Source organism: Lynx canadensis, chromosome B4 (assembly GCF_007474595.2).
Source record: "Lynx canadensis isolate LIC74 chromosome B4, mLynCan4.pri.v2, whole genome shotgun sequence".
NCBI classification, from domain to species: domain Eukaryota; kingdom Metazoa; phylum Chordata; class Mammalia; order Carnivora; family Felidae; genus Lynx; species Lynx canadensis.
The window spans coordinates 28,348,673-28,375,974 of record NC_044309.1 but is presented as its reverse complement, the minus strand read 5'-3'; the positions used below and the strand labels follow the sequence as shown (position 1 = coordinate 28,375,974).

General features: G+C 35.0%; 1 protein-coding gene and 1 long non-coding RNA gene across 3 annotated transcripts in view; both read right to left on the bottom strand.

Annotated features, from left to right (window-relative positions):
• Window positions 1-27,302, bottom strand: part of ZEB1 (zinc finger E-box binding homeobox 1) — a 199,395-nt gene that overhangs the window by 115,066 nt on the left and 57,027 nt on the right. The window lies entirely within an intron of this gene.
• The window catches only part of LOC116738182, a 54,990-nt gene continuing 34,348 nt past the window's right edge, over window positions 6,661-27,302 (bottom strand). The window contains exons 3-4 of the long non-coding RNA XR_004343852.1: window positions 23,917-24,058; window positions 6,661-6,699 (exon numbers count right to left, since the gene is read on the bottom strand). This is a non-coding gene — a long non-coding RNA (uncharacterized LOC116738182). The remainder of the gene's footprint in view (window positions 6,700-23,916; window positions 24,059-27,302) is intronic.

Below are 27,302 nucleotides of genomic sequence, written 5' to 3'. Positions count from 1 at the left end.
AGCAAGTAATTTCATAACTAAACTGAGAACTACGTAAAATGTGTCTCATACAGCAACCCCTCTAATTTTCAAGCTTATTTTAAAATAATTATGATTTTATGAGTTGTTTGCAAGACCATGCTATATTTGGTTATGCCCCAATTAACCTTTTAAGACAACAAAACAACTAATGTAGAAACACTCAATAGCCCTATCTAATGAGAACAAATTTATACATAATGCACTGTATAAATACAAACCAAAATTTGGGCAAACACCACAGTTCATGAAAAATTTTTCCCTGAATTACTGTATTACCCTTCCAGTAGAGTTATTATTACCAGTTGGGAAGAGGAGAAAAACAAGTAACATTTCTTGTACTAAAGCTCAAATGTTATGTGCCATGCACTACGCTGGGTGCTTTCAAATATTGACTCATGTAATTTTGCAAGTGGCGATAAAATTTATTAGCCCCAGGTTACATCTCAAAAAACTGAGACACAGAGATATTATGCACTTGAAAAAAATTACATCTAGGATGGAAAGGTAGAGAAAAGAGAAAATAAAAATGACGGCCACAAAAGGCAGTTTGGGAGGGGGTAGGGCTTTGTCAGGAGATTTCAGGGGGTGAGCATGTGGCAATGGACCAGCTTTCATGCAACAGCAGACAACCAAAAGAGCTGTTTTAGGGACAGCTGGAAACACACACTGGCACAGGGAAGAAGATATTTTATCTTTTTATGTTTATGAACATCAAGTTTATTTTAATTGCCATAAAATTGTGAAAATGTTCGATCTACAAAATTAAATGTAACCAAATCTCATTTATTTTTTTTAATTTTTAAATTTTCTTTAAAAACTTTTAAAGTTTATTTTATTTGCTTTGAAAGAAGGAGTGAATGAACCAGCTGGGGAGGGGCAGAGAGAGGGGGACAGAGAGAGAATCCCAAGCAGGCTCCACACTGCCAGTGCAGAGCCCTAGGTGGGGCTCAAACCCATGAACCATGAGATTATGACCTGAACCAAAGCCAAGAGTCAAAGGCTTAAGTGACTGAACCACCGAGGCACCCCACCAAATCTCAATTTTAAAGACACGAACCAGAAGTAGAATAGAATCAGAAGTTTTATAGGTAGCCTTAATAAAAGACCAGATTTCTTCGCCTTCAAACTTTATTCTAGAAAAAAGCCCACTGAAATGCCTATCAGTGAACAACTGAGCACACCGGCTTCACTCTGCATCAGCTTTACCCTCATGCTTGTTTGTCCCTTTCTCCTTTCTTCGGATAAATATGTTCAGTCCTTTTGCCCAATAGGTTTTTCTATTTCTACACCACCCCCAAGACTATAGCCTCTGATTCCTAAAGTCAGGGCTTCCCTAACTCTGTATCTGGCACCACACATTCCCTTCCTTTTTTAAATTGCAGCTTGTCAAAAGTAATTTCTCCCATCATCCACATAACGAAAATTCTACCTCTTGTGTAAAGCTTTTTTAGGCTAAAGAAAAAGATGCTTTTTTTTTTTTTTTTGCTAGACTATTTCAGAAGAAACAAGGGTTTATTATCTGTTAAGTCCAAAAAGCATTTACCACGTTATCAATATATTCTTTGCCTCATGCTATTTGTTCAGTTGCTTACATGTCTTCTAAGGGGCTGTGTTGACATTGTATATTTTAGGCTTCTGATAAGTAGACATTATATTTAACTTCATTTTTTTATGGTTATTACCTTACATAATGTCATGCAAAACTAGATGCAGAACTAATGCTTCTAATATAGTTTATGTTCCATGCAATGTTATAATCCTGGATAAAAATAAATGAAATAGGGGCATCCTTGTGGCTCAGTTAATCGACTGACTCTTGATTATGACTCAGGTTATGATCTTATGATGGTAAGATGGAGTCCCACATCGGGGCTCTGTGCTGGGCACATGGAGCCTGCTTGGGATTCTCTCTCTCCCTCTCTCTCTCTGCCCCTTCCCTCCTTGCATGCTTGCATCTCTCTTAAAAATATGAAATAAAAACCATTCTTATCCATAACTTAGACTCTATGGCTATTAAAAAATATTAACTATATGACTCTCTAAAAATGTCCTCTTGCAACAGGAGAAACTATAGGGTAAGTCAGCTGGCTTTGGCGTTCTCTGTTATACTTCCAGGAGATAGAAGAATTTCAATACCCTTGCTAGGCTGACGGTACTCCAGCTTAAACCTTTAGCCTGGTGCTTCCTGATAGCTCTCTTCCGAAATACTTTACAAATACAGGAGGTTAAAATATTTCCGACTGAGGACAAGGAATCCTTAAATTTATATAAGAAAGTGTCTTAAAGAAACTAATTTTTCCATTTTAAAGCAGAAATTTCACAGTAGTCATCTTATAATGGAAATTTTGGTATTCCCCCCTTCTCTAGTTTTAAAATGTTCAATCTCTATTATATTGCTAGGTAATTTATAAAAGTGGGCACAAACTTTCACTAAATTAGCCAAGAAACCAGTGGTGTTGTTATATCTCCACACTCCTATCTTTTTCACAGTTTTACTCCTAAAAGGGTAGAGTCTCATTCTAGATCATGTGATTTAAATATAATGACTTTTGGATGAGATCTGTGAAGTAGAATTAAATTTAGGCAATCCCTTCCCCCAACCATTTTTTTCACAGTTTATTAGAATAAAAGAACTCTTTCTTAAGTGAAAGAATGTAAAAAAAAGTTTAGCTTTATCTTAGCTTTGTTATGCACCAAATGATATTAAGGTACCTAAGCAAGGAGGAGATCTGGTAAAAGAGTCTTGGTGTGATAGAAACAATAAATGAGTATATGTAACCATTGAATAAAAGAAAGAAATCAACAGGCCTCCTTAAAAACTCCTTAAAATCTGTTTAGGATTTTGAATTTCTAAATTTTAATTTCCAAAATTTTTTAAAAATAAACTTCACAGTTATTGTAAAGAAACAATTACCATGTTAGATATAATAACAAAATTAGGGGGGCATAATGACCAAATAATAAAGTACTATACTGAATATAAAGCATCAGGCTCTACGGGTGAAGAAAACACTACTGTGGTTTGCATAAACATGTAGTAGGTTAATTCAGGAATAGAATCCTGTACTTCCAACTGTTTTTATGTCTCAAACTATATATGCTATATATTTACTTGATAAAGTCTCTATTAGAAGTTATATTATATCTTGGATATACACAAACCTGCACACACATATACATACATACACACACACACACACACACACACACACACACACACATATATATGTAGGTGTGTGCAGGTATGTGTATACACACACACACACACACACACACACATATTTTTTTTAAGTAGGCTTCACGCCCAGTGTGGAGCCCAATGTGGGGCTTGAACTCATGACCCTAAGATCAAGACTTGAGCTGAGATCATGAGTTGGACGCTTAACCTACTGAGCCACCCAGGTGCCCCTCTTTGATATTTTTATAAAAAATTTTAATAAACTCCTATTTCCCCTTACCTAATCCTTTGGTAAGTGAATACATACGTGCATACATACAAAATCACTTTCAAATTAGGCTAATATTCCACAATATTTCATGGTCTATAAGTCATACTTTAAAAATAATTCCCACTCTGGCTATACTGGGAAAAGGAATAAAGAACCAAGGAGACAGAAGAAATCTCTGCTTCCTTTTCTCCTCTGTCGTTTATTGTCTGCACAGTTATATCATTTGGATCCAGTGAGAAATGAAAATGTAGGGAGGACCCCTGTTTGCAAATTATTAAAAATGTAAAGATGGTAATAGCAAAGCATTAAACTGAAGTCCTGTGTGACTACCCAAATCACATGCCAATGAAGCTATCCTGCTCTTTTCCCTGTGGCCTTGACTTTGTTTCACACCCTCACCCACTCTTTTGTTGGAGACTTAGTTCCTCTAAAGTCAGCCACATTTGCCTTCACCTCTTAGCCACTACACAGCTTACTGGCAGAGACCACATTCCCTCTCTGATAATGCCACTATCTTCAAATTGAAATAATAAAAGGAGAGACGCATCTGAGTATGATAAAAGGCAAGGTCCTTAGTTTAGCACAATACCTCTCAATGGTCTTTGAATTATTTTAATTGTAACCTAGTCCTTATAGGATAAGAACACTATATAATAAACCCACAAAAGGATCAACTTGCTAGAAAACTATACAAACGCAAAGTGCAAACTAACACATGAAAGCGAGAAGTAAACTTAAATATACCAAATATGTTGTGTGTGTGTTTTTTTTAACAAAGATAAAAAATTCTCTCAAGTAGGAGGTATGCATTTGGCTTTTACCCTATCATCAGTTAAGAAGATTTTTGAACATGACTTCAAGGCTACAAAGTGGGCAACTTTTTAGTAAATGAATACTTGCTTGTACAGGTAAGTGCTGTATATACATGGGTAAGTAAAAAATGTACAAAGGCAGATAGGCAGAAGCTTGAATTTTTTATTAACAAATAATCATTTATTTATTCTTTTTGAAACAAGAAGGAGAATCACTATAATGAAACAAACTTTAGGAAGAGTAAAAAACAAAAAGGTTGTAGAAAAGGATATCTAGCAATCAGAGAAGCAATGATTGATTTTAAGATACAGTCTTCAAATATAATTGCAATCATACATTAATTTATTTCAAGCACATTGTTCCTGCTCTTAAAAAGAGTATGATTTACTTTTATATGTCCAGAAAGATAATACAGTGAATCTTTTATAACTTAAGCAAAAATTTAATAAATATAGGCCGGTCTGTTCATAGTCAACACACAGCTTATCCGTTTACAAACTATGTTGAATTTTCAGCAGCAATGTGCCTTTCATATTTTCTCCATCTATTTTAAAAGGTGTTATTATTTCAAAAAATAAGGTTTCTGCAAAAACATGACAGTTTTACCATATTATTAACATCATGGTTTTTTGTTTGTTTGTTTTTTTAATTTTTTTAACGTTTATTTATTTTTGAGACAGGGAGAGACAGAGCATGAACGGGGGAGGGTCAGAGAGAGAGGGAGACACAGAATCCGAAACAGGCTCCAGGCTCTGAGCTGTCAGCACAGAGCTGATGCGGGGCTCGAACTCACAGAGTGCGAGATCATGACCCGAGCCGAAGTCGGCTGTTTAACCGACTGAGCCACCCAGGCGCCCCAACATCATGTTTTATATGTAGATGTTAAGAAATACCTACTTTTAAGGTATTTTTGAAACATTTAAATAAAGTTTATAAAAGCTAAGTATAAAATATAAGTGATATATTTAATAAACCATCTTGCATACCCACAATATCAGATATCTTTTAAAGGAGGTAGTGTGAACAAGATTCTATAAGATTTTGTTTCTATTATTTTGTCAGGTCTAGCTAGCAGATTAGTAGTATCAAGTCTCTTATTTTTGAAAATTTTTTTCATATTTGTCTCAAATATTTCTATTTTTAAATTCAAGACATAGGAGGGAAAGTCATCGAATTTTACACAAATAATTCTTCTCTAAAGAAAGGAGTGATTTCTGAGTTTAAATAGAAGTTAGTTCCAACTGCCTGGAACAAGGTCATTTTTTGCCTCTATGCTAGAACCCAGTGAAAAAGAGTCACAATATTACCTTTAATGCATGCAATTCAAACATTACTAATTTTTAATTGGTTGGAGGGGGGGTCAAATAAAGCTACCTAGTTATTAAATGTAGTGGTTCACAAATTATGGTCCCTGGAATAACAACATCAGCTCCATCTGGGAACTTGTTAGAAATTTCTTGGAAATTCTGGGGCTCCTGCCCAGACCTGCTAAATCAGAAACAATGGGAAAAGGGTCTACCAATCTTTGTTTAAACAAGTCCTCTACATGATTCTGATTCAGCTTAAGAACCAGTGGCTTAAGAGACTCTTAAAAACTGAGAATAAACTGAGGGTTGATGGGGAGTGGGAGGGAGGGGAAAGTGGGTGATGGGCATTGAGGAGGGCACCTGTTGGGATGAGGACTAGGTGTTGTATGGAAACCAATTTGACAATAAATTTCATATTAAAAAAAAAAAGAACCAGTGGCTTAATAGGTCTTCAAAACGTATCAGAAGGTATTTGAAATAAAACTGTCCAAATTTCACGTATTTTTTTACTTATATAGTATCTCTAGACCAAATGAATAGTTTAAGTGAAGCTCATAAGAAACACAAATCAATTTTACAAATATATTAAATCTTTTTAGCAATAATACAATCAAACCATATGAGAGAGAAATTATGATCAAATGTAATGTCTTGGTCAACAACAAGTTAAAAAGAACCACTAAAAAAGCTGTAAGTGGTTACCGTATAAATCATCTTAGGAATTAAGAAATCATAAGTACACAACAACTACTGAGCTCACACCAGGTACAAAATGCAACATAAAAGAGAGAAAACTACCCACTCCTTAAGGACACTGGGTCTGAAGTAAGCTATAGTAAGACAGCTTCATCAATTCCAATATAAAACAGGTCCTCTGATAACATACCATCTGGCATTAATAATATTTGCATCTCTTAGTTTTTGGGAGATTTTTCATTACTAATTCGATTTTTATACTGGTTACGGGTCTGTTCAAATTTCTTATTTCTTCCTGTTTCAGTTTTGGTAGTTAGTATGTTTCTAGGAATTTGTCCATTTCTTCCAGATTGTCATTTTATTGGCATGTAATTGCTCCACTGCTGGTGGGCATGCAAACTGGTGCGGCCACTCTGGAAAACAGTATGGAGGTTCCTCAAAAAGTAAAAATAGAACTATGACCCAGCAATTGTACCACTAGGTATTTATCCAAGGGATACAGGTGTGCCGTTTCAAAGGGGCACATGCACCCCCATGTTTATAGCAGCACTATCAACAATAGCCAAAGTATGGAAAGAGCCCAAATGTCCATCAATGGATGAATGGATAAAGAAGATGTGGTGTATCTATATATACATACATATATATATATGTGTATATATATATACATATATATGTGTGTATATATATATATACACACATACATACATATATATGTGTGTGTGTATATATATATATATGTGTGTGTGTATACACACACACACACACACACACACACACACACACACACACACACTGGAGTATTACTCTGCAATCAAAAAGAATGAACTCTTGCCATTTCCAACTGCGTGGATGGAACTGGAGGGCATTATGCTAAGCAAAATTAGTCAGAGAAAGACAAATATCATATGACTTCACTCGTATGAGGACTTTAAGATACAAAACAGATGAACATAAGGGAAGGGAAGCAAAAGTAATATAAAAACAGGGAGGGGGGACAAAACATAAGAGACTCTTAAATATGGAGAACAGAGGGTTGCTGGAGGGGTTGTGGGAGGGGGATGGGCTAAGTGGGATTAAGGAATCTACTCCTGAAATCATTGTTGCACTATATGCTAACCAATTTGAACATAAATTTTAAAAAAATTAAAAAAACACTGAATTAAAAAAAGATTTGCATCTCTATGCTTCTTTAGTATTCAACATGTCTTTTCTCTTTTTTTTTTTTATGTATGAAATTTATTGACAAATTGGTTTCCATACAACACCCAGTGCTCATCCCAAAAGGTGCCCTCCTCAATACCCATCACCCACCCTCCCCTCCCTCCCACCCCCCATCAACCCTCAGTTTGTTCTCAGTTTTTAACAGTCTCTTATGCTTTGGCTCTCTCCCACTCTAACGTCCTTTTTTTTTTTTTTTTCCTTCCCCTCCCCCATGGGTTCCTGTTAAGTTTCTCAGGATCCACATAAGAGTGAAACCATATGGTATCTGTCTTTCTCTGTATGGCTTATTTCACTTAGCATCACACTCTCCAGTTCCATCCACGTTGCTACAAAAGGCCATATTTCATTTTTTCTCATTGCCACGTAGTATTCCATTGTGTATATAAACCACAATTTCTTTATCCATTCATCACTTTTCTCTTAAAGGTAAATAATCTTTCTGCTCCTGTCATAAAACATATATTCCAAGTTTTAGGGTCTTTTAAAAATTTTCTTCTGATTTTTCACCTTTTCCTATTTTGCCTTCCTGACTAACATCTTTCTTGATAAACCGTAAAGTCATTCTCATCCATCTCTTCTTAGTTTTGAAGCTCATGATGTGTCTGTATGAACCCTGTTCCCTCACTTAACAACTTTTCCTTTTTCCACATATATTTGAATAAAGAATGTTCTAGGCTTCCTTTAAGAAGTATAAATCAAGGGGCACTTGGGTGGTTCAGCTGGTTAAGCACCTGACTCTTGATTTCGGCTCAGGTCATGATCTCGCAGTCATGGGATCAAGCCCCAAGTCAGGCTCTGCACTGACAGTGTGGATCCTGCTTGTGATTCTCTCTCTCTCTCTCTCTCTCTCTCTCTCTCTGTGCCCCTCCCCTGCTCTCTCTCTCTCAAAATAAATAAGCTTTTTTAAAAAAAGTATAAATCAAGCCAATGAACCACATCTACTTTTTTTAGATCCTTGAACAAATAAAATTCCTGAAAGAGGCCATTGAGAACCCCAAGAACGTTCCTCCAGTTAAATACCCAGGGCAGTTCATCTGGCTCTAGCATTAGAAATAATAAATCTGCATATAGTGTGGCAATAGTCTGTATAGCATTATAAAATATAACCCATTATCTTTAAGGAAAAGAAAATTAGCTTTCCTGATTCCTATCACAAAACATTTTGCATTGTATGTCCCAAACCCCCTAAAAAGTGTACTTCTAGTGATTTTATTGAACTATGGTCTCAATCTAACAAGTGTTCTTACAAGGCAGGCATTTAAAGGAAACAAACACTTCTTTAAAAATAAACATTATTCCATCTGAGACTTGAATATGCTAAAGCTGTAGAATAAGAACTTTAAACATAATTCTTTAGTTTTGACAAGTCATTTAAAGCTGCCAAAAAGCTGAGTATTAGAAATGCCAAGGTCTCATCCCCCATCCCCACAAACACATATGATCCTAATTACAGGACAGGAATACAGAGTAAGTATTTTATACAGGTAATATTTTGAAAAAGTATTAACTAATCAGTACATACTATAACAACAATAGCTGTTACTGATAATTGATAAAGGTCACTGTTTACTATCAGGCTCTATACTTAGTACTTTATAAATATTCTCTCTAATCCTCATAACAACTCTGCAAACTCAATGTTACTATTCCAATTTTACATGGAAAGAAGCTAAATCACCCTGTAAAATCAAGCTTTTCATTTCAACTTGTCTAAGGCAACACAGCTAGTACAGTAAGACTGATAACTGAACCCAAGCAGACTAATTCCGAAGTCTGGTCTTTTCTGCTATGTGATAATTGCTTCCCCTAGATTATACTTATTATACTTATTTTACATATGTACTTACATGATGCTATATTTAACTGCATTACTTTTTTTCTGATTAATTTACTGGGATTTCTGGTAGTGAATAACAGTAAGAGCCCCAAAAGTATGTCTTAAAGAAAATTCCAGAGTGCTTTCTCTAAGTCTGGCCTTAATCCAATCTTCCTTGTTCTAAATTTTGATCTATGAGAAGTTGCTTCTGGCTGAGAAAGATAAAATGAAATGGCAGTTCTGCACTTCCTGTGTCAAGTCAAGTGTTTCAGTATTCAGGAAAGTTTAATCTCCAACAGACTCAGGATTGAGCATTTCATGCTCTTTTCATTATAAACCAAAGCTTTTATGAAAGGTCACTAGAAAGCAATCAGAAGAAATAATAATGAAGTTCAAAAGAAACAAGAGGCACAGCAATCGTCCCAAAGTTGGGAGAGACTTCAGCAATCACTTAGTAGTCCAGTACGTGTTTGCAGATGGGAGAACTGAAAGCTTGAGAAATAAATGGCTGTCCAGGGTCCCATGTGATTAATCAAACTTTCCTGACACTCAGTCCAGTGCTGAGTTCATAACTGCAAGAATACCCTCTCTTTGCACTCACAGAGTTCTTCCTGATCCTCTATTCTTTTCTTAGGATCATTATTCTTTAGCTACTCCAGATACTTCAGAGAAATCTTGGACAAATGTTTATTATATTTATGGAAAACAAATTTTACTGCTCACATGTGTACTTTCTTCTCCATTCTTACTACCACGCTGGATGGCAACCTCGAAAAGGAGAATAGTTTATTTATAATGAACATCAGCAATATGGTCTGTTATCAGTTGTTTAAAAAGACAAAAATGGAGACGATAGTGAAACACAGAAAATGGATGTCGTAGTTAAGAATCAAAATTAAAGACACATTATGATTATAATTATTTAAAATAGTTATGCATGTAGTCAAGACAGAAAATATGGACATTTGGAAACAATAATTATTTGGTGGTTTATAATGGTTTATTTTAAAAAGTTATCTTAAAAAGGAAAAACCTTGGGGCACTTGAATGGCCCAGTCAGTTCAGTGTGCAACTTTGGCTCAGGTCATGATCTCACAGTTTGTGAGTTTGAGCCCCACATTGGGCTCACTGCTGTCGGCACAGAGTCCTCTTTGGATCCTCTGTCCCTCCTCTCTCGGCCCCTCCCCTGCTTGTGTTCTTTTAAAAATAAATAAATATTTTTAAAAATTAGTATTCATCTTAAGCTTTTTGAAGCTTGCAAACCTATAAAACAAGGGTCTGGAATTAACAACTAAAAGAAACTAAACTAACTAAACTAACTAAACTAAACTAAACTAACTAAACTAAACTAAAACTAAACCAAATTAACAACTAAAAAAAACACAGAAAAACAAAAAAACTTCCTACATTGCACTAAATCACCAATACTTTTAAAAACAGAAAGATTCTAAGAAATTTCCACATTGTAGTATACTCAAATGGTCGTATTCAATCTCAAATAGTACTTATTTTTTTAGCATTCTACACTTATAAAGTTAGATAGGTAAATACTTTGAACAAGGATTTGTTCAAAGAAGCAAGGATTTGTTCTGTGTGTTACAGTATCAGTATACATGGTCATATTTCTAACGCTTGCCGTCTACTGAAACGTTTGACCACTTATTAAATGATCCAAGGGCTCTCAAAATCCCTGAATTACTTTTAAATTTTTTGTGTTGACTATTTTCTACTACATTCATTCATTCATTCAACAAATATTAATTGAGTGAATAACATGAACCAGGCACTATACTTCTGTGCGCTGAGGACAGAGAAGTGAACAAAGCAAACACAACCTTTGCCCTTTCATTTTAGAGAAATGTGGAAGAAAATAATAGAAAAAGTAAGTAAAATACGAGGATGGTAGATGGCAATAAGGCTTACAAGAAAAGAAACACAAAGGAGGAAGGAGAATTAGGGTGGAGTGGGGGAATTTTGCAATTTTAGATTGAGTGGCTAAGGAAAGCCTAAGGAAAATAAAAATCCCAAATTGATGAAGGAATGAGCCATGGAAAAATGTTACGGGCAGAGAAAATAGCCAGTGCAAATCTTCCGAAGCAAGAACTTGCCTGACACATTCCAAGAACAGCAAAGAGGTAAATACGACTAGAGAAAAGTGAGTCGGGGAGAAAAATAGCTGGTATCTGGGAATAACAGGGGTCCGGAGGATAGAGCCATGGTAGACCATTTCTTGGACTCTGGCTTTTATTGATTGAAATGAGAAGTTGATGGAGGGTTTCCCTCAAGGAGTGACATAATAAGACCTATATTTTAATGTAATTATTCTACCTGCTGTATTAAGAACTGATTGAAGTAAATCAAGGGCAAAGACAGGAAGACCAATCATAGGAGGCTTTTGTAAGAATATGGACAAGATGTAAAGATGACTTTGATCATAGATATAGCAGTGGAAATGGTGATCAGTACTGAATTCGGAGTATATATAAGGGGCACAGACAAGAGAATATGATGACAGAGATGTGCGGATTTATCAGACATGGATGAAAGAAAGCTACAAATCAAGGATGACATCAAGGTTGATCAAAAGAACACAACTGCAATTTACTGAGATGGGGAAAACTTGGGAGGAAGTTTTGGTGGGGGCAGAGAAGATAAGAAATTCAGTATACTACATTACATTTTGAGAACATTAAATGAGTTCTGATCATCAGCAAATGGATGGTCATTTATAAAATTTCTTTTATGTTTATTTATTTTTGAGAGAGAGAGAGGGAGGGAGGGAGGGAATGAGCCTGGGAGAGCAGAGAGAGGGAACACAGAATCAGAAGCAGGCTCCAGGGTCAGCTTCAGCTGTCAGCACAGAGCCCGATGTAGGGCTGGAACTCAGAGCACTACCAATTCTATCAATTTAGAGGTTGGAAAGTAGGGATCAGCAGAAGAGACTGAAAGTAGCAACCAGAGAAGTAGGAAGAAAAATTAGGAAAGTGGAAAAACTGAAAGCCAAATAAAGTGTTCAATGCTGCTGCCAGGTAGGTTGAGTAAGAGGAGGACAGAGAAGTGACCAGCACAGGGGTCAGTAATGGGCAATTTTGGTACAGTGGCAGGGGTTACAGAAAACGAACTCAGAGCGTAGACAACTCTTTCAAAGAGATTAGCTGTACACAGTAACAGAGAGAGAAGCGGAAACAAGAACTTTTTTAAAAAATGGGAGAAAAAAAATCCAGTATTATTTGTATATTGATGAAAAAGATCTAGTAGTGAAGGAAAAATCAATAATGCAGGAGAAAGAAATCAGAATTGCCCTATTGTTTTGAGACTCATTTAACTATGATATATAATAATTTTCCATTAATAATATTTCAATATTTATCTAAAAGAATCACAGTATCTCATACATTAGTAATAATATAATTAAAAAGTCAAAAATATATTTAACAGTTCCAAAAATAAGTATAAATATTGAATAAACCAATGAATAATATATTTTTTAGCAACCTCCTTGCTCAACACTTTATCAGTTAAATGTGTATTTTCTTTTGCCTTTTTACAATATACTTGCTTTAGGTTAGTGGTATTTTCAAAAGTAAGGATTATATTTTTATGTTAAAGATCGTATTTTGATATCTATCTATACTGATCTGTATAGTGGTTACTGCACTATTCATTCAAAGAACAAAATCTCCTTTTATATTCACATAGTCCTCTGAAATGGATTACTAAAGCCACATTTTGTTCATATACTTTCACTGCAGAATTCAGTAAGCTGAACTATTAGCTGAATACCCTATATGAAAAACAAAATTATTTTACCTAATCAACTTTGCTTGAATTACACAAATATATGCCCAATTCCAAAAATATCCACATGTATTTGGAAGAGCTTAAAAACGGAACTACTTTTACACCAAGGGTTGGCAAGAAAACCAAAGGCCAAATAGTAAATACCTTAGGCTTTGAGGGCTACATACAGTCTCTGTTGAGTCGTCTTCTTCTTTGCCACAATCCTAATCCTTCACAATCCTTTTTGTTAATGATTTTAAAATGTAAGAAGAATTCTTAGCTTGCAGGCCATATAAAAACAGGCCAAGGACTAGACTTGGCCCATGGGTTATAATTCATTGACTCCTCCTTTAAACTGCTGTATAAAAGATTAGATATGATCCAGGTGAGTCATATCTCAGGATTAAAGTTGGACATTTATTTAAAGTGCTTTATATTCTGTAGAAAGGAGATATATATTTTTTCCCCAAAATAAGAAAGTTTTTCTTGAAATAGCAGGCTTAGCAATATGCTTATATCTAAAAAAACAAGTTAGTTCTTTTACTGAAAACCATGAAATATGTAAAGTAGCCACCATCTCTATTATGTAATCAATCCAAGTGATACACTTTTTAATCCAATTCTGCAACTTAATCCAACTTTGCAATCCAACTGAAACTATTTATCTCTTAAATACTGTACCAGTAAACAGTGAAAGAAAAATATCCAATAACATTTAATGTTTTCATTTCCCTATTGTTATTTCTTATATTAAAAATATGTATATACAAAGCAGTTAGATTAAAAAGATTTTAAGTCAGGAGAGCAAATTCTTTTCTATTGTCAGACCCTTTCAGATTCTGATAAAGGTAATGGACCCTTCCTCCAGAAAAGGGATACATCCAAATTCTGTCTTAATTTTAGAAAGATCCAGACTCCCTGAAGCCAAGCCATAGATCCCAGATGAAGAGTCTCTTAAGTTTTTTTTTAACACTTATTCATTTTTGAAAGGCAGAGAGAGACAGAGCGTGAAAGGGGTAGGGGCATAGAGAAAGGAAGACACAGAAATAGAAGCGGGCTCTGGGCTCTGGGCTCTGGGCTCCGGGCTGTCAGCACAGAGCCCGATGCGGGGCTCGAACTCATGGACCACGAGATCATGACCTGAGCCAAAGTTGGCCCCTTAACCCACTGAGCCACCCAGGTGCCCCAAGATTCTCTCAACTTTTTAAAAGCACAATCACTTTGCTCCTGCAGGTAATCTCACATGAGGTTTCTAAAAAGATAAAAATCTAAGTAATTACCACATGATGACAAGTGAAAACTAAATAATTACCAAATAATGACAAATAAAAGTATACTTACATAATCTAAAAATCAAGACAAGAATCCATGCTTGATAAAGTTTCAATGAAACTTTTCTGTCCACACACCAGCTTGTGTTCTCTTCTCCTGCAGTATGACCAGTTTCTCACCGGGCCCAATATGTGTCATATCTATTTCTGCACCTTTCTCATGACAGCACCCTTCCCTACAGTGCTCTTTGCCATACCTGTTCAAACCCTACTTACCCATCAGGACCCAAATTAAATTCTACCACCTCTGTCATTTTTCCTAGTAGATCACAGCCTGTATCTTCTTTCTCCTGAATTCACTGCTTTTACAACACTATTCAGGTAATCTGATAATAATTTGTATGATCACAATGATTTGTATGTTCTGAGGCTCCCAACTACAGTGCCAATAAAAACAGGCACAAACACTTCTTTGCATCATTACCCTAGACCACAAAACTATTACAAATATGGAATATACTTCATAAATGTATGCTGAATAAGTGAATTAAATTCAGTGGTTTTAGAAAGTACTGGTTTGGTTTCACTATGTAAATGTTCATTTGGCAAAAATTTGAAAACAAACAAACCAAACACACACACACACACACACACACACACACACACACACACACACACACACTCTCTCTCTCTCTCTCTCTCTCTCTCTCTCTCTGTCTCTCTCTCTCTCCCCACCCCCTCTCCAGGAAATGAAATGGAGGAATTTAATTTTAAGAACTGTACTACCTGGTCAGTGACAGGACCTAAAGCTAGGTAAAACTCTGTAAACTGAAAATCATGACCATGACTACTTACTGGTTTTTTTCATGGACATGATAAAATGCCTTGATTTTAGTTCAAATTTTGTGGGCTAAATACAACACTAAATCATAAATGACTGGTGTAAACTGGGTAAACTACCAAGTCTATTAAGTATTCCACTAGTGCCAGCATTTGCTTAATTCAGTGTCATACCTATTATTCCTCTTCCCATAAAATTTCCCATGGGCGCAAACAGTCCCAGGCAGCACTGTTAAAGGAGGCAGAGTTCCTCATTCATAGTTCCTATCTGACCCCATTGGGATTCCATCCCTTTAAGATCAGGGACTTTTATCCTACTCCCTAACACCCAGGGTTCTCTCTATGGCTCCCTGCCTAGGCTCCAACTCAGGCTTCAGGTTCTACCTCATTCTTATGTTTCTTTCCTTTCCCCTACCAAAATTTAATGAACATTTATTTCAGTCACTTTAAGTCTTGCCAAGTAAGTAGGTGGATCATTTCATATAATTAAACTCACTTTACAGTGTGGCTATTGTGCACTAATCCAAGACTGTAAGGACTGAAACACATTTTTTAAAGTATGAAGGCATCACGATGTATATGGGAAGGTGCGATTCTGCATGCATATTAAGTCAGCAGTACTTTAGGGGAAATACACTATATAGGAAAATATATGAAAAGAATAACACTTGATGAAACCACTCCTACAAACATTAGGAAGAGCATCTGATGAGATTTATAGGTGAAGAAGAGATAGGTTTACAACCCTCCCCAGGTAGAACTCTGTTAGCACACTGTTATTAATGAATGTCAAGTCATGCATTCATTCAGTTAGTAAACAGTTCTTTAGTTGCACAAATTGTGCAATGCTTCACAGGTACCTCAAACATACTGGATGCTAAATTCATTATCCCCCTCTATCACTAAAACTCATACAACAATCCATCCCTTTCCAGTGTTTGGACTTAAAGGGTACCACCATCCACTTCTGATCAAGCCAGAAACCTATGGGTTATCCTTGGTGCCTTTGTATTCCTCATCCCCTCATCTAATTAATCACCATGCCCTATAAATTCTAACTCATAAATTTCTAATATGCCCACTTCTATTCATCCTCACTTGTCACCACACTAGCTCAAACCCCATTATCTCTCCCCCAGACTTAACTGTGAAACTTGCTGACTTCACATTTTTCTATCCTGCACTGGGCAGATATAACAAATCTCATGGTACATTCATATGATACAACATACAGCCATGAGACTGATCAGCAACCATAATCAACAATATGGGTGACTCTCAAAATCAGAATGTTGTGTCTTCCTTCTTTCATTCATATGAAATGAGCATATACTCGAGTCCCCATTTACATAAAGTACAATATAAGCGATAGCATCTATGCAGTTAAAGAAGTCAGGTGAGGGGCGCCTGGGTGGCGCAGTCGGTTAAGCGTCCGACTTCAGCCAGGTCACGATCTCGCGGTCCGTGAGTTCGAGCCCCGCGTCAGGCTCTGGGCTGATGGCTCAGAGCCTGGAGCCTGTTTCCGATTCTGTGTCTCCTTCTCTCTCTGCCCCTCCCCCGTTCGTGCTCTGTCTCTCTCTGTCCCAAAAATAAATAAACATTGAAAAAAAAAATTAAAAAAAAAAAAAAAGAAAAAAAAAAGAAGTCAGGTGAGAGGTGTCCTCAGTGGGTGGGGGCCAAGACTGACTGGAAGGATAGATGAAAGGGAATTTCTGGGATGCTGATGATGTTCTGTTTCTTCTTCTGGGTGATGGTCACATAGGTTATATACTTATGCTCATGCAAAGCTGTGTTATCAGGCTTTCATAATAAGTTTTAGAAAAAATAAAATATGATGTTCAATGTCTTCCCACTGCTCTTGCTAAAGCCCAAAGGCCAAGCATCTTTAAAGATACTTTTCTATACAGTCTCATCTCTCCCTCTCTCTAGAAGTCTTTTGTCTTCAGTGTGTCTTGTTTATTTCTTCCTTCAGGGCTTTCACATATGCTTATTCTGCCTTCTCATTTTCTTTCACTAACTCCTAATAATGCCTCTGGTTCAGTTAAAATTTCATTTTGGCAAAGAAGTCTTCTTGGGAGCCGTGGATTAGGTTAGAATCCCCTCTATCCTCCCTCTATACCACTCCATCACACATCTTTAGTAAACTGTAGATACTATGAGCACAGAGAATGTTTTATTTACCATTCTATTCTCAAGTTCTCTATATATTTGATGACTGATTGAATACATTTATTTCCTACATAAGAACATGGAGGGCAGTTGCAGCAAAGTTTCAAAGTCTACATACTACAGTATAAAGAGTGAAACGGCTAAAAGAGTTTTTGATACATGAACTGAAAATAAAGAGTTAAATGCTAAATTGTTTACACCCAGAAAGATATAAGCATGCATGTAGGCACACAGAGAGAAGTCACTTTTAACAGTTCTGGTTTCTTTGAAACTACTATTATTTTATAAATAAATAAATAAATAAATAAATAAATAAATAATCTATGTTAATAAAATTGATCATTAATAATTCCTACTGATCTATGTTCAGATGTTGATTAAATTTTTTTAATGTTTATGTATTTTTGAGAGAGAAAGAGACAGAGTGTGAACAGGGGAAGGGCAGAGAAAGAGGGAGATACAAAATCTGAACCAGGCTCCAGGCTCTGAGTTGTCAGCACAGAGCCCGACACAGGGCTTGAACTCATGAACCATTGATATCATGACCTGAGCTGAAGTTGGACACTTAACTGAGCCACACAGGCACCCAGATGTTGGATTATTTTTAATATGCTGTGTAAACCAAAGCTCCACCACTGATGTAATGAATTGTGTGAATAGGTCAATTAATTGTTCCAATTTCTTTGAATGCAAAGGCAATATTTAAAATCAGTCTACCTCAAATAAAAAAAAAAGAAACTACTTCTAAATATTTGTAAATGTTCCTAAGAAGAATTTAAGCTTTTCTATTTTAAACACAAAATATTTGATGAATGAAAAGTAAAAATACAACTTTTGTTTGTTAGAATTACCCATAGAAAGCAACATAGGTGGCCTACTGGGTGGCATATATGAACTGTTCTTCCTGGATAAAATCTGGCTCACTTAAAAAGTTACCTTCCACAAAGGCAGAAGAGCGTAAGTGATTATCACCTTGAGTGACAATGCTCAAAGGGGGGTGGGGGGAGATAAAATTGTAGTCTATTTCAGAAATTTGTGCCATTTTCTATTGTGAGCTTTATATATTATGCATTTTAGAATCTTCAAGTATCATTAAATTTAAATTAAAAATGTAGGTAGTGACCTAAGTTGTCTTACTCTTTTTTGCCCCTTTTGAGAAATAACTGGTTTCTGTGTATCATCTCTCAAATAAATTCATTAAATCTTGAATGAAGCAGACTTTCCTGACCAGTATCAGGAAAAAAAAGAAAGGTAAAAAAAATGGCATTTCCTTTATTTTGAGAAACAAGTAGTGGTTTCCTTCATTAATTTGGAACTTGCTTACTTACTACTTCTAAAGTACTAGTATATTAATAAAAACATCTTCTGATAAAAAAGAATGAACTTAAAATACTCTATCACTGAAAACCCACTTGAAGTATATACTCTATTGTAGAATCTAACTAGGTTTCAGGACCAGGAGTCCCAACAAAGCTCAATGTGATGTTTATAAAAGCAATTAACTGCTTTAATACTCTCAAAATCACATTATTCACCTATTTTCTTGAGTTTTAGTTATCACTCTCTTGGAACAAATAATTTGAAAAGAGAAAAAAATAGGATCTCAAATTATAATAGATAATTCACTTTTTCCTTCCCTGACTTTCAAGAATTTATCACATACTTTACTGAGGGGCCACTTTTATATAACTGGTAAAGATTCCAGTCAAAGGGGAGAATGGAAGAAACTAGTGGCAAATTACCTGCTCTCATTTAGGCTGGTATTCTCAAGTTTACTTAATTCAAGTTAAAGCTTTTTCCTTCTAAAAACAAATACAGTGTTTTCTAGAAACGAACTTTAGTTTTTTACAAGTATTAAATTTCAAATGAGAAGGCAAATAATTCACATCCTTGGAAATTCAGTTTATCAGTAAAGTGATGATGTTAGACTCAATCAGTGTTGCAAAGCCCTTCGAGATTATGATGAAAATTATGTACACTCTTCCCAGCAAAAAACACATACGTACAAAATTTTATTATAATTTTAGGGGCTTCACAGGCCCTCTAAAGCTCATCCATCATGGGGTAAAAAAGGCGTTAGATTTTAAGGTATTTTGCAGCTTTAAATTTTGGTTTCAGAAATGAGGTTAAAGCCTTAAAACAAAAGAAGTCAGTCTTGAGAATAAAAGTGAAAACCCAAACACAATTCATTAATTTACTCACTGCTGGTAAAGATATTAGCTCAGAAAGGCTGAACACCTGAGCTATATATAGATGTAGGTGTTAATTTGACAAAATAATTCATACCTTAGACACTAAAAGTTAGGCAAAATAAGATTCTTACATAAACCTAGGATATTTCTAGACATGGAATGTGTGATATTCACAGCTTTCAAATGACAATAAGTTGTCTCCTCCTACCTCCCCTCCTTTCCAGGTTCAATTCCTTCTTAGAGTGAGGAAGAAAACTGTTATATAATATAGGCTATGTTTGAGATTTTTTTTGGTGACTGTTTTGAGGAAAGAGTAATAACTTCATATTCTTAAATTTCTTACATAAAAATAATTTTTGGATCACTGCAAAAAAAGAAACCAAAACCAAAAAAACACCAAGCCTTACCTGTAATTCTTGTTCTCTGAAGGAAATGCAGTAATTATAAACATATCCACACTCTTGGGTACATTCTCCTAAGCATGAATGGATTTGGAATGCGCCATAGCTTAAACTGAACTGCTAAACTGCCAAACCGCACTGGCAGTTGGATCTTACCTGCCTGGCTGGTAATGAAGCAGACCTGTCACCTAAAGTTATTCACCTCCTGAAGGCAAGTGTTCCCCCTGAGAGGGAGTGTGGAGCTGGTGTAATTACTGTCCTTAGAGAACACGAATTATAAATGGTCTCCTTTCTAGAGGTTAAGAGGGATAAGATCTACTTACTACTAAAGAAGTTGTTACTTGCTTCAAAACGGTACTGAATGTTAAAAAATAAGAATGGAAAGCTGTTCCTCTGTAAAAGACCTTAGTATGAATGAGAGATAATGGTTTAAGAACTGACTGGATGTTGACTGGGTCAGGGTCTAATGATCAACACCAAAGCACAGAATTACAAGTACTTAAATACTTGCAATGTAAAGTAAAACTTATCCTGGCACTTGGCAACCTACTATTTTGAGCCAGTGCTTGCCAACTTGAGACAATGTGACAGCTGCAGTGGTTACCAATAGTAGGGAAATAACTTGAAATAGCCAGGACCCTGAACACTGCTGAGACAGTCACCAAGGGCGAACTATTTTTCATAAGATGTGATACTAGTAATATGCTGTTAGATAGTTTCTATTTTGGAAGCTCAAGTAAGTAACTATAAACCTTAACACTTAATGTAATAATTTAGATTTAAAATATTTAGATACATGATGACTGAGCCTCTGTGATACAAGTCCATCTTCTGTCTTAAACATCTTAGAGAATGAGGAAGAATTGGCTATATATAGTTTCTGGTTTGCATACTGATTTTTGGAGGGTTATCAAAATTCTCCACAGAGGAAGAGATTCTCTATCCTCTAGTCCAACAAGTATCTAGGAAGCCTGATGACGTCTTCCATTCAGTTAAACCAGGGTAGGATTGCCAGATAAAATACAGGACACTCAGTTAAATCTGTGTTTCAAATAAACAATTTTTTTCTAAGCGTGTCCCGAATATAGCATGGGTCACAATTACACTAAACAATTATTTGTTATTTACCTGAAATTTAAATTAAACTAGGCACCTTGTTTTGTTTTTGATTTTTTTTTTTTTTTTTTTTTTTTTTTTTGGTCTTCTCTTAAATCCGGAAACTCTAAACCAGGGGAGCTTACGGAGTTACCCAATGGAATTCATCATGGATGATGCTAAAATGGAAGATCCATTCTTGGTGTAGATCCGCACTGCCTCATACAGTAGCTACTAGCTACATGTGGCTATTGAGCACTTGAAATGTGCCTAGTTCAACACAAAATTTTCTGTAAGTGTAAAATACACAACAGATTTTGAATACTTAATTGAATAAAAGTAAAACACCTCAAATTTTTATACTGATGACATGTTGAAGGAATATTTTAGATATATTAGGTTAAATTAAATGTGATTAAAATTAATTTTGCCTGTTTCTTTTTACTTTTTTAATGTGACTACAAAAAACCCTTAGAATTATACATGTGGTTTGTATTTGTGGCTTATATTTTTATTGAACAGTGCTGGTCTAGAAAATCAATATTGGTAAGGAGGGCTCTCTCACCTCCCTTTAGCTGTTAGACAGGGAGCATGATCATACCAAAGAAACCAAATTTCTAGTAGGGACTACTCTTTAATTAAAAACAAACAAAAACATGGCATCAAAATACTAGTGAAAGACAAATCAGAAATCTTATCTTTGACAAATCATTCTTACAGAATTCAAAAGGAGAAATAAACACTAGTGTGTATGTATGTATAAGAGTAAGTATATGTATGTATACATACAAATAAAATCTCCCAAATTCTAGTTCCAATTCCAGTAGAAGAATTCCTTAGTGTCAATAATGTTGGGTTGGGTTTTCACTCCTATATATCATCAAAATCAAAGAACAACAGTTTATTTTGTTGCCTAATATGAATTGAGGTGATATTAATAAGAGTTGTTAGGAAAAGATCCTATTTTTCATACTTTAGATACAGAAGACAAGTTCCTCATTGGTCCCAATTTTATATATTCCTGCTACATAACTGATTTGAAATTTGAACACCAATTCTAACATGTTTAAATAAATTTTTCTTTTTACAAATATATTGCCAATACTATTGTTTAAGACAAAGCTCACTTTTAAAAAGAAGGGGGTGCTTTTTAGATTAAAAATTTTTAGTTCTAATAAAGTTTTATTTTAGGTAACAAATAGTAACCTGTTTATTTATTCTTGTATTCCACCTTATATTTTCAGTTTGACTTTTAATTCAAATTTTTTTCTCAACTGTCTCAGACTTAATGCATTTGTCTATTCTGTTCCGTGCTATTTTAAAGGTTAAAAATATTCAACATGCTCTCACAAATAAAAATTCAAAAAAAATTATATAGAGAGATTATCTCCAAATACTCAGTAATATATATTTCTTCACTATAAAACCCATATCTACTTTGAAGATTTAAATCTTTTAAAGTTGCCTATAGTTACAATAAGCAAGACTAATTCCAATTCCTCAACTATTTTCATATGAAACAGTAAACTGGATCTCAAGTCTTTTTCAAAAAAGGTCTCTGTTGCATTTTTTTCCCCATTCTAACAGCAAAAAGAAAGGTTGTTTCCCTCCTTAATATCTTTTATTATTCATATATAGGAAGAACAAGTATTTTGAAAAGGCAATAAAATTTATCATAAACCAAAGAGAAGGCTGCCAGACAAAAATCAGCAGATTTTTCCCAAACTTAAGTGCTTCATGAATAGTACATATCTTTCAAAACTAAGGCTTCCAAGATCACTTTAAAAGCTTTAAGGAAAAAAAAATGAATAAAACTAGATATGGACCAATTAATGTCTTCACCAGCACTTTAAATCCTCACTGTCGCTACCATAGTATCCAGTGACTGTAATCTGAAATGTTTTGCTAGACGTTTAGTCTCTTGGTGACAGCCAAAATTATTATTTAATATTAACCTACTTTTAATCTTGACATTTTCAAGATCGACATTCTCTGGTTCTCCTTCATAGTCAATGCATGGTATTCAAATGACAATTTTATTTAGGACTGGTCTTTCTGAGAGGCATCAATACATTGTACAATAGACCAATAAAGTTTTCTGATATTAGAGTTTAGAAGTAAAGGTGAGACATTAATTTATTTATCCTTTGTGAGGTTTCCCTCATGGAACCAATGTATATGCCTTCATTTCCTAAAGACAGGAAAAAGGTGCAAGCTAGGAAGAAAGCTGCTGATTTTAAAAGTAATTTTTTTTTTCAATTAGGATCAGCAATTTTATGTTCATATGCTTATTAAAGATTAAGAAGATCTTTGCTTCCATATTTTCTGAAGCTTAATACAGATTTAAAAATGGCTTAAAGGACCTTCTCTGAAGTAAAGGTTAAGAGATCGTTTCAGAAAGATCATGAAAAAGCAACTCTTCAGAGCAGGTTTTATCAATTTAATCTATTAAGTCACCAGAATGCTTAAAGGCTATCATTGCTTCAAAATTCTTAAATGTAAATCTCAAGATAACCAAGAAGAGTTCTTGATGAGGGATCAACCACAGCAGTTATTAAACTGATTTAAATGCAGGCTGAACTGGACACAAATTTTACTGTAATTGGGATTTTTAAAAAAAATAAACAAAAAATACACCCATACATCTCTAGGACATGCTTTATTCTAACCAAGGAAAACCATCTCTTGATGGATATGTGTGACGTCTTGCCCACAAGTGGCTGCCTAGGCCATCCTTCTACGAGGCAGTCTGATGGCCTCAAACCCTCAATGGAGCATTCCAAAACCAGACCTGCATTAGGAGCGTGGGCCCATGAGTGTGCACTCACTACACAGTGCTTACCTTTAGAGAACAAGGTGGTTGCACAAACTGATCAAGTTCTCACACCCCACACCTCCAAGAACACTGAAAAAGATCTGCAGATCTTTCTTGGTGCAGGAGGGACCTCTTTTTAATCTTCTTGTGGTGGAAGTTAAAGATTTTCCTGAAGGAGGAGAGAAGAGTAAAATATTATACTGAGATCATACCATTTGGTTCAAGTTTACCTATGCTACAAAATTGAGGTTCTGAAAAAAATAAATGAGATAAAATCATGAGTATTCCAAAACCACATTCCCTTCTTTCAAAAAAAAGGAGTATCTTCCCTAAAGAATATTTCATGCTTCAAACATCACTCCATAAACCCAAAACCTTAAGTGGGTACTTTAATTTCTACCCCAGTACTGAACTACCAGTTGGGAAGTTGAGAAAAATACAGAAAAATTCTGGGCTGCCAAATGATCACAGTTATGTAAGTTCCATTAAAATAAATAAAACTAAATTCACTGAAGAACAATGAATCAGACTCATTAAACTAGAAGGAATTTTACCCTTCTTCTATACCTCTATATTACCTAATAATGACATAATGCATTTCCTGACAACAGAAAACTAGCCCTTGGTGTTAAATGCCACAGAATCATATATGAAGCAATCTACGAGAATGTAAGCTCCCAGAGGAAAAGGGTTTTGGCTTTTTTTTAAAAACACTGATTATTTGAAGAACCTTATTAAATAGTTCCTAAAACATAATAAGCGCTAAAAAATTTTGAATAGAAAGAATATTAACCAATTAGTCAACATTCTCAAGGTTGAAAGTTGCATAAAACAATTAGAAGCCTACAACTATTCTGAAGAATCAGAAATGTGTTATATAAAAATAATATTAGCAACATAAACCCCTAATTACATATCAAATAACTTAAGAACATAATGTTTTTAAAATGTTGCACCTTAATACATTTAGGAGAAAATGCTGTAAATTGATTACTATAACCCAAACTCCTAAAAAGAAATGGAATATTTTGTTCAGATCAGGAAATCGCACACTGTACCTTAAAAATATATTGCCAAATATCAAACGGAATAATAATATTAATATATATTATTAATATATTTCTTAATGTATTTATTTAATCTTTTGAAGATAACCCAAGCGATAATATGGTTATCTATAATTGTGCCTAAGTAAAGCAAATCATTATCATAATATTAAAATGAAATCAGAAGATGCCACTCTTTCAGTATGATAGTCATATATATTTTAAGTAAATATGTCTCAGAAAACTCAAAATTTAAACAAGAAATGCTGAACACTTTCTTTTTCTGTAACTTATAGACTGTTATTAAAAACAGAGATTGATTTCCTTCAAGTGTTTTCTAACTCTTTCCAAACTGATAAATTAGGAAGAAAAGGAAGAAATGCTAAAATCAGTAACAGGTTAATCAATCGTATCGATGAAGGACTGAGTATGCATATGTGTTTTATTCCAAAATGCAAGGTCACTAGGAATCAGGCGAACAACTATCACAGAGTACTTGATTCCATTTGACCCCAAATTCTACAAATGTAGAACTGGTCCTCAAAACAAACTGGACAGCCCATATGGGGCACTTCATTTCAGGGAATAGGCAGCCATTTAGTGTACAAACAAAACCACAATAAGAAACAGGTAGTAAATCCAGGATTATGCTTACCCTGTATCATTAAAACAATGCTTTAGCTGACAGATTATGCCTTAATTATAGTAATAAAAAGCCTTCCACATTTCAGAAATAATTCAGTTTAATATCTTACATCAGGGAATCAATCAAGCTTAAGTGTGAAAAAAGGAAATTTTAAAACAAAACTTTAGAAGTTCACTTAGTTTAAAACAATTTTTCTCGTTTTGGACATTTTGTAAGCCTTTGAAACTAACTTTGTGGGAAAGAGATGAAAAAAGTTACAAAGAACTAAGCATAACAATATGCCAAAAGGAGTTTAGAAGGGGTAAAGGAAAATATGAAGTTGGAAATTTTGCCAAAAGGCAAAGATTGTGCTAGCTGGTTGAATCCCCACCACCCCCAGGAGGAAAACAGGAAACAAGTTCCCCAAATAGAGGCACTGACTAGGAGGAACTCCTTTAAAATCCTTATTTACACTGTTGAATGAATCACTTGCCTTATTTCTACTAGCACGAAGGATGAAGTCTAAGCTTATCACAATCAGAGATGTAGTGTTCAATTTTTAATCTCACTTGCAAGTGTATATTAAACTATACTAACAACCAATTTAAGCTCTTTACAAAACTCCCCTGAGCAACCCACCTTCTCTGCTTCATCTTTACCAATGTTTCTCAGACTGCCTGTAGTAAAGAACTGTTTTAATTCTCATTGTGGGTGGACCCATGCCCATAGATTACTGCTCACAACTAATACTCGGATCTTACTACACAGAACTCTACAGGCAGCTTCACTGATAACCAGATCAATCTAACATTCAATGAGATTAAGACAGGTGATGTTCTTGGATCACAGAGAACTATCACATTATTGCTATAAAAGTTTCCAAACAAGTACACAATTGAGAGTAAGCATTTAATCATGGACTGGTATAATCAGGACTGGTTTTCAGTCCATACTTTACCGAATACTGATCAAAGTTATGGGTGTACGGTCTTCATTCGTATGTGGAATTTAAGAAACAAAACAGATGAACAAATGGGAAGGGGAAAAAAAGAGAGAGGGAAGCAAACCATTCAGACTAGTAAAATTAGAGAACAAACTGAGGGCTGAAGGAGGCAGGTGTGGGGGAATGGGCTAAACGGGTGATGGGCATTAAGGAGGGCACTTATGATGATGAGCACTGGGTGCTATTAGGTGGTAAATCACTAAATTCTACTCCTGGAACCAATATTAGACTATATATTTACTATATTTAAATAAAATTTTGAAAAGAAAAAAAAGTGATAGCAGTTTTAATTCATCTATGCCCACGGAAATTACTAATAAATAATCAATGACTTGTTCCGGTACATTCCTTTTATCAGTTCTGTAGAACGATAGGACAGAATTTTCTGCAATGCTAGAAATGTTCTGTATCTCCTCTAAGTGGTAAACGTTAGCCATGTGTGCTATCAAACACTTGAAATGTGGCTAGTGTGACTGAAGAACTGGCTTCTTAATTTTACTTAATTTAAATTAAAATTGCCACATCAGGCTAGTGGCTACCATATTGAGTAGCACAGTGCTGGAATGCTTTATTATTTTCACCTGATCTTTTAATCAGCGTTTAAAAAAAATCACCCATTTCCTTCAATCCTAACATAAATATTTTAATTGTAAATATTACTTTCTTTATGTACATACAGGTATTTACCTATTTGTAATTACATCACATAAACTTACTATTTTCACCTAACATTTTTCCA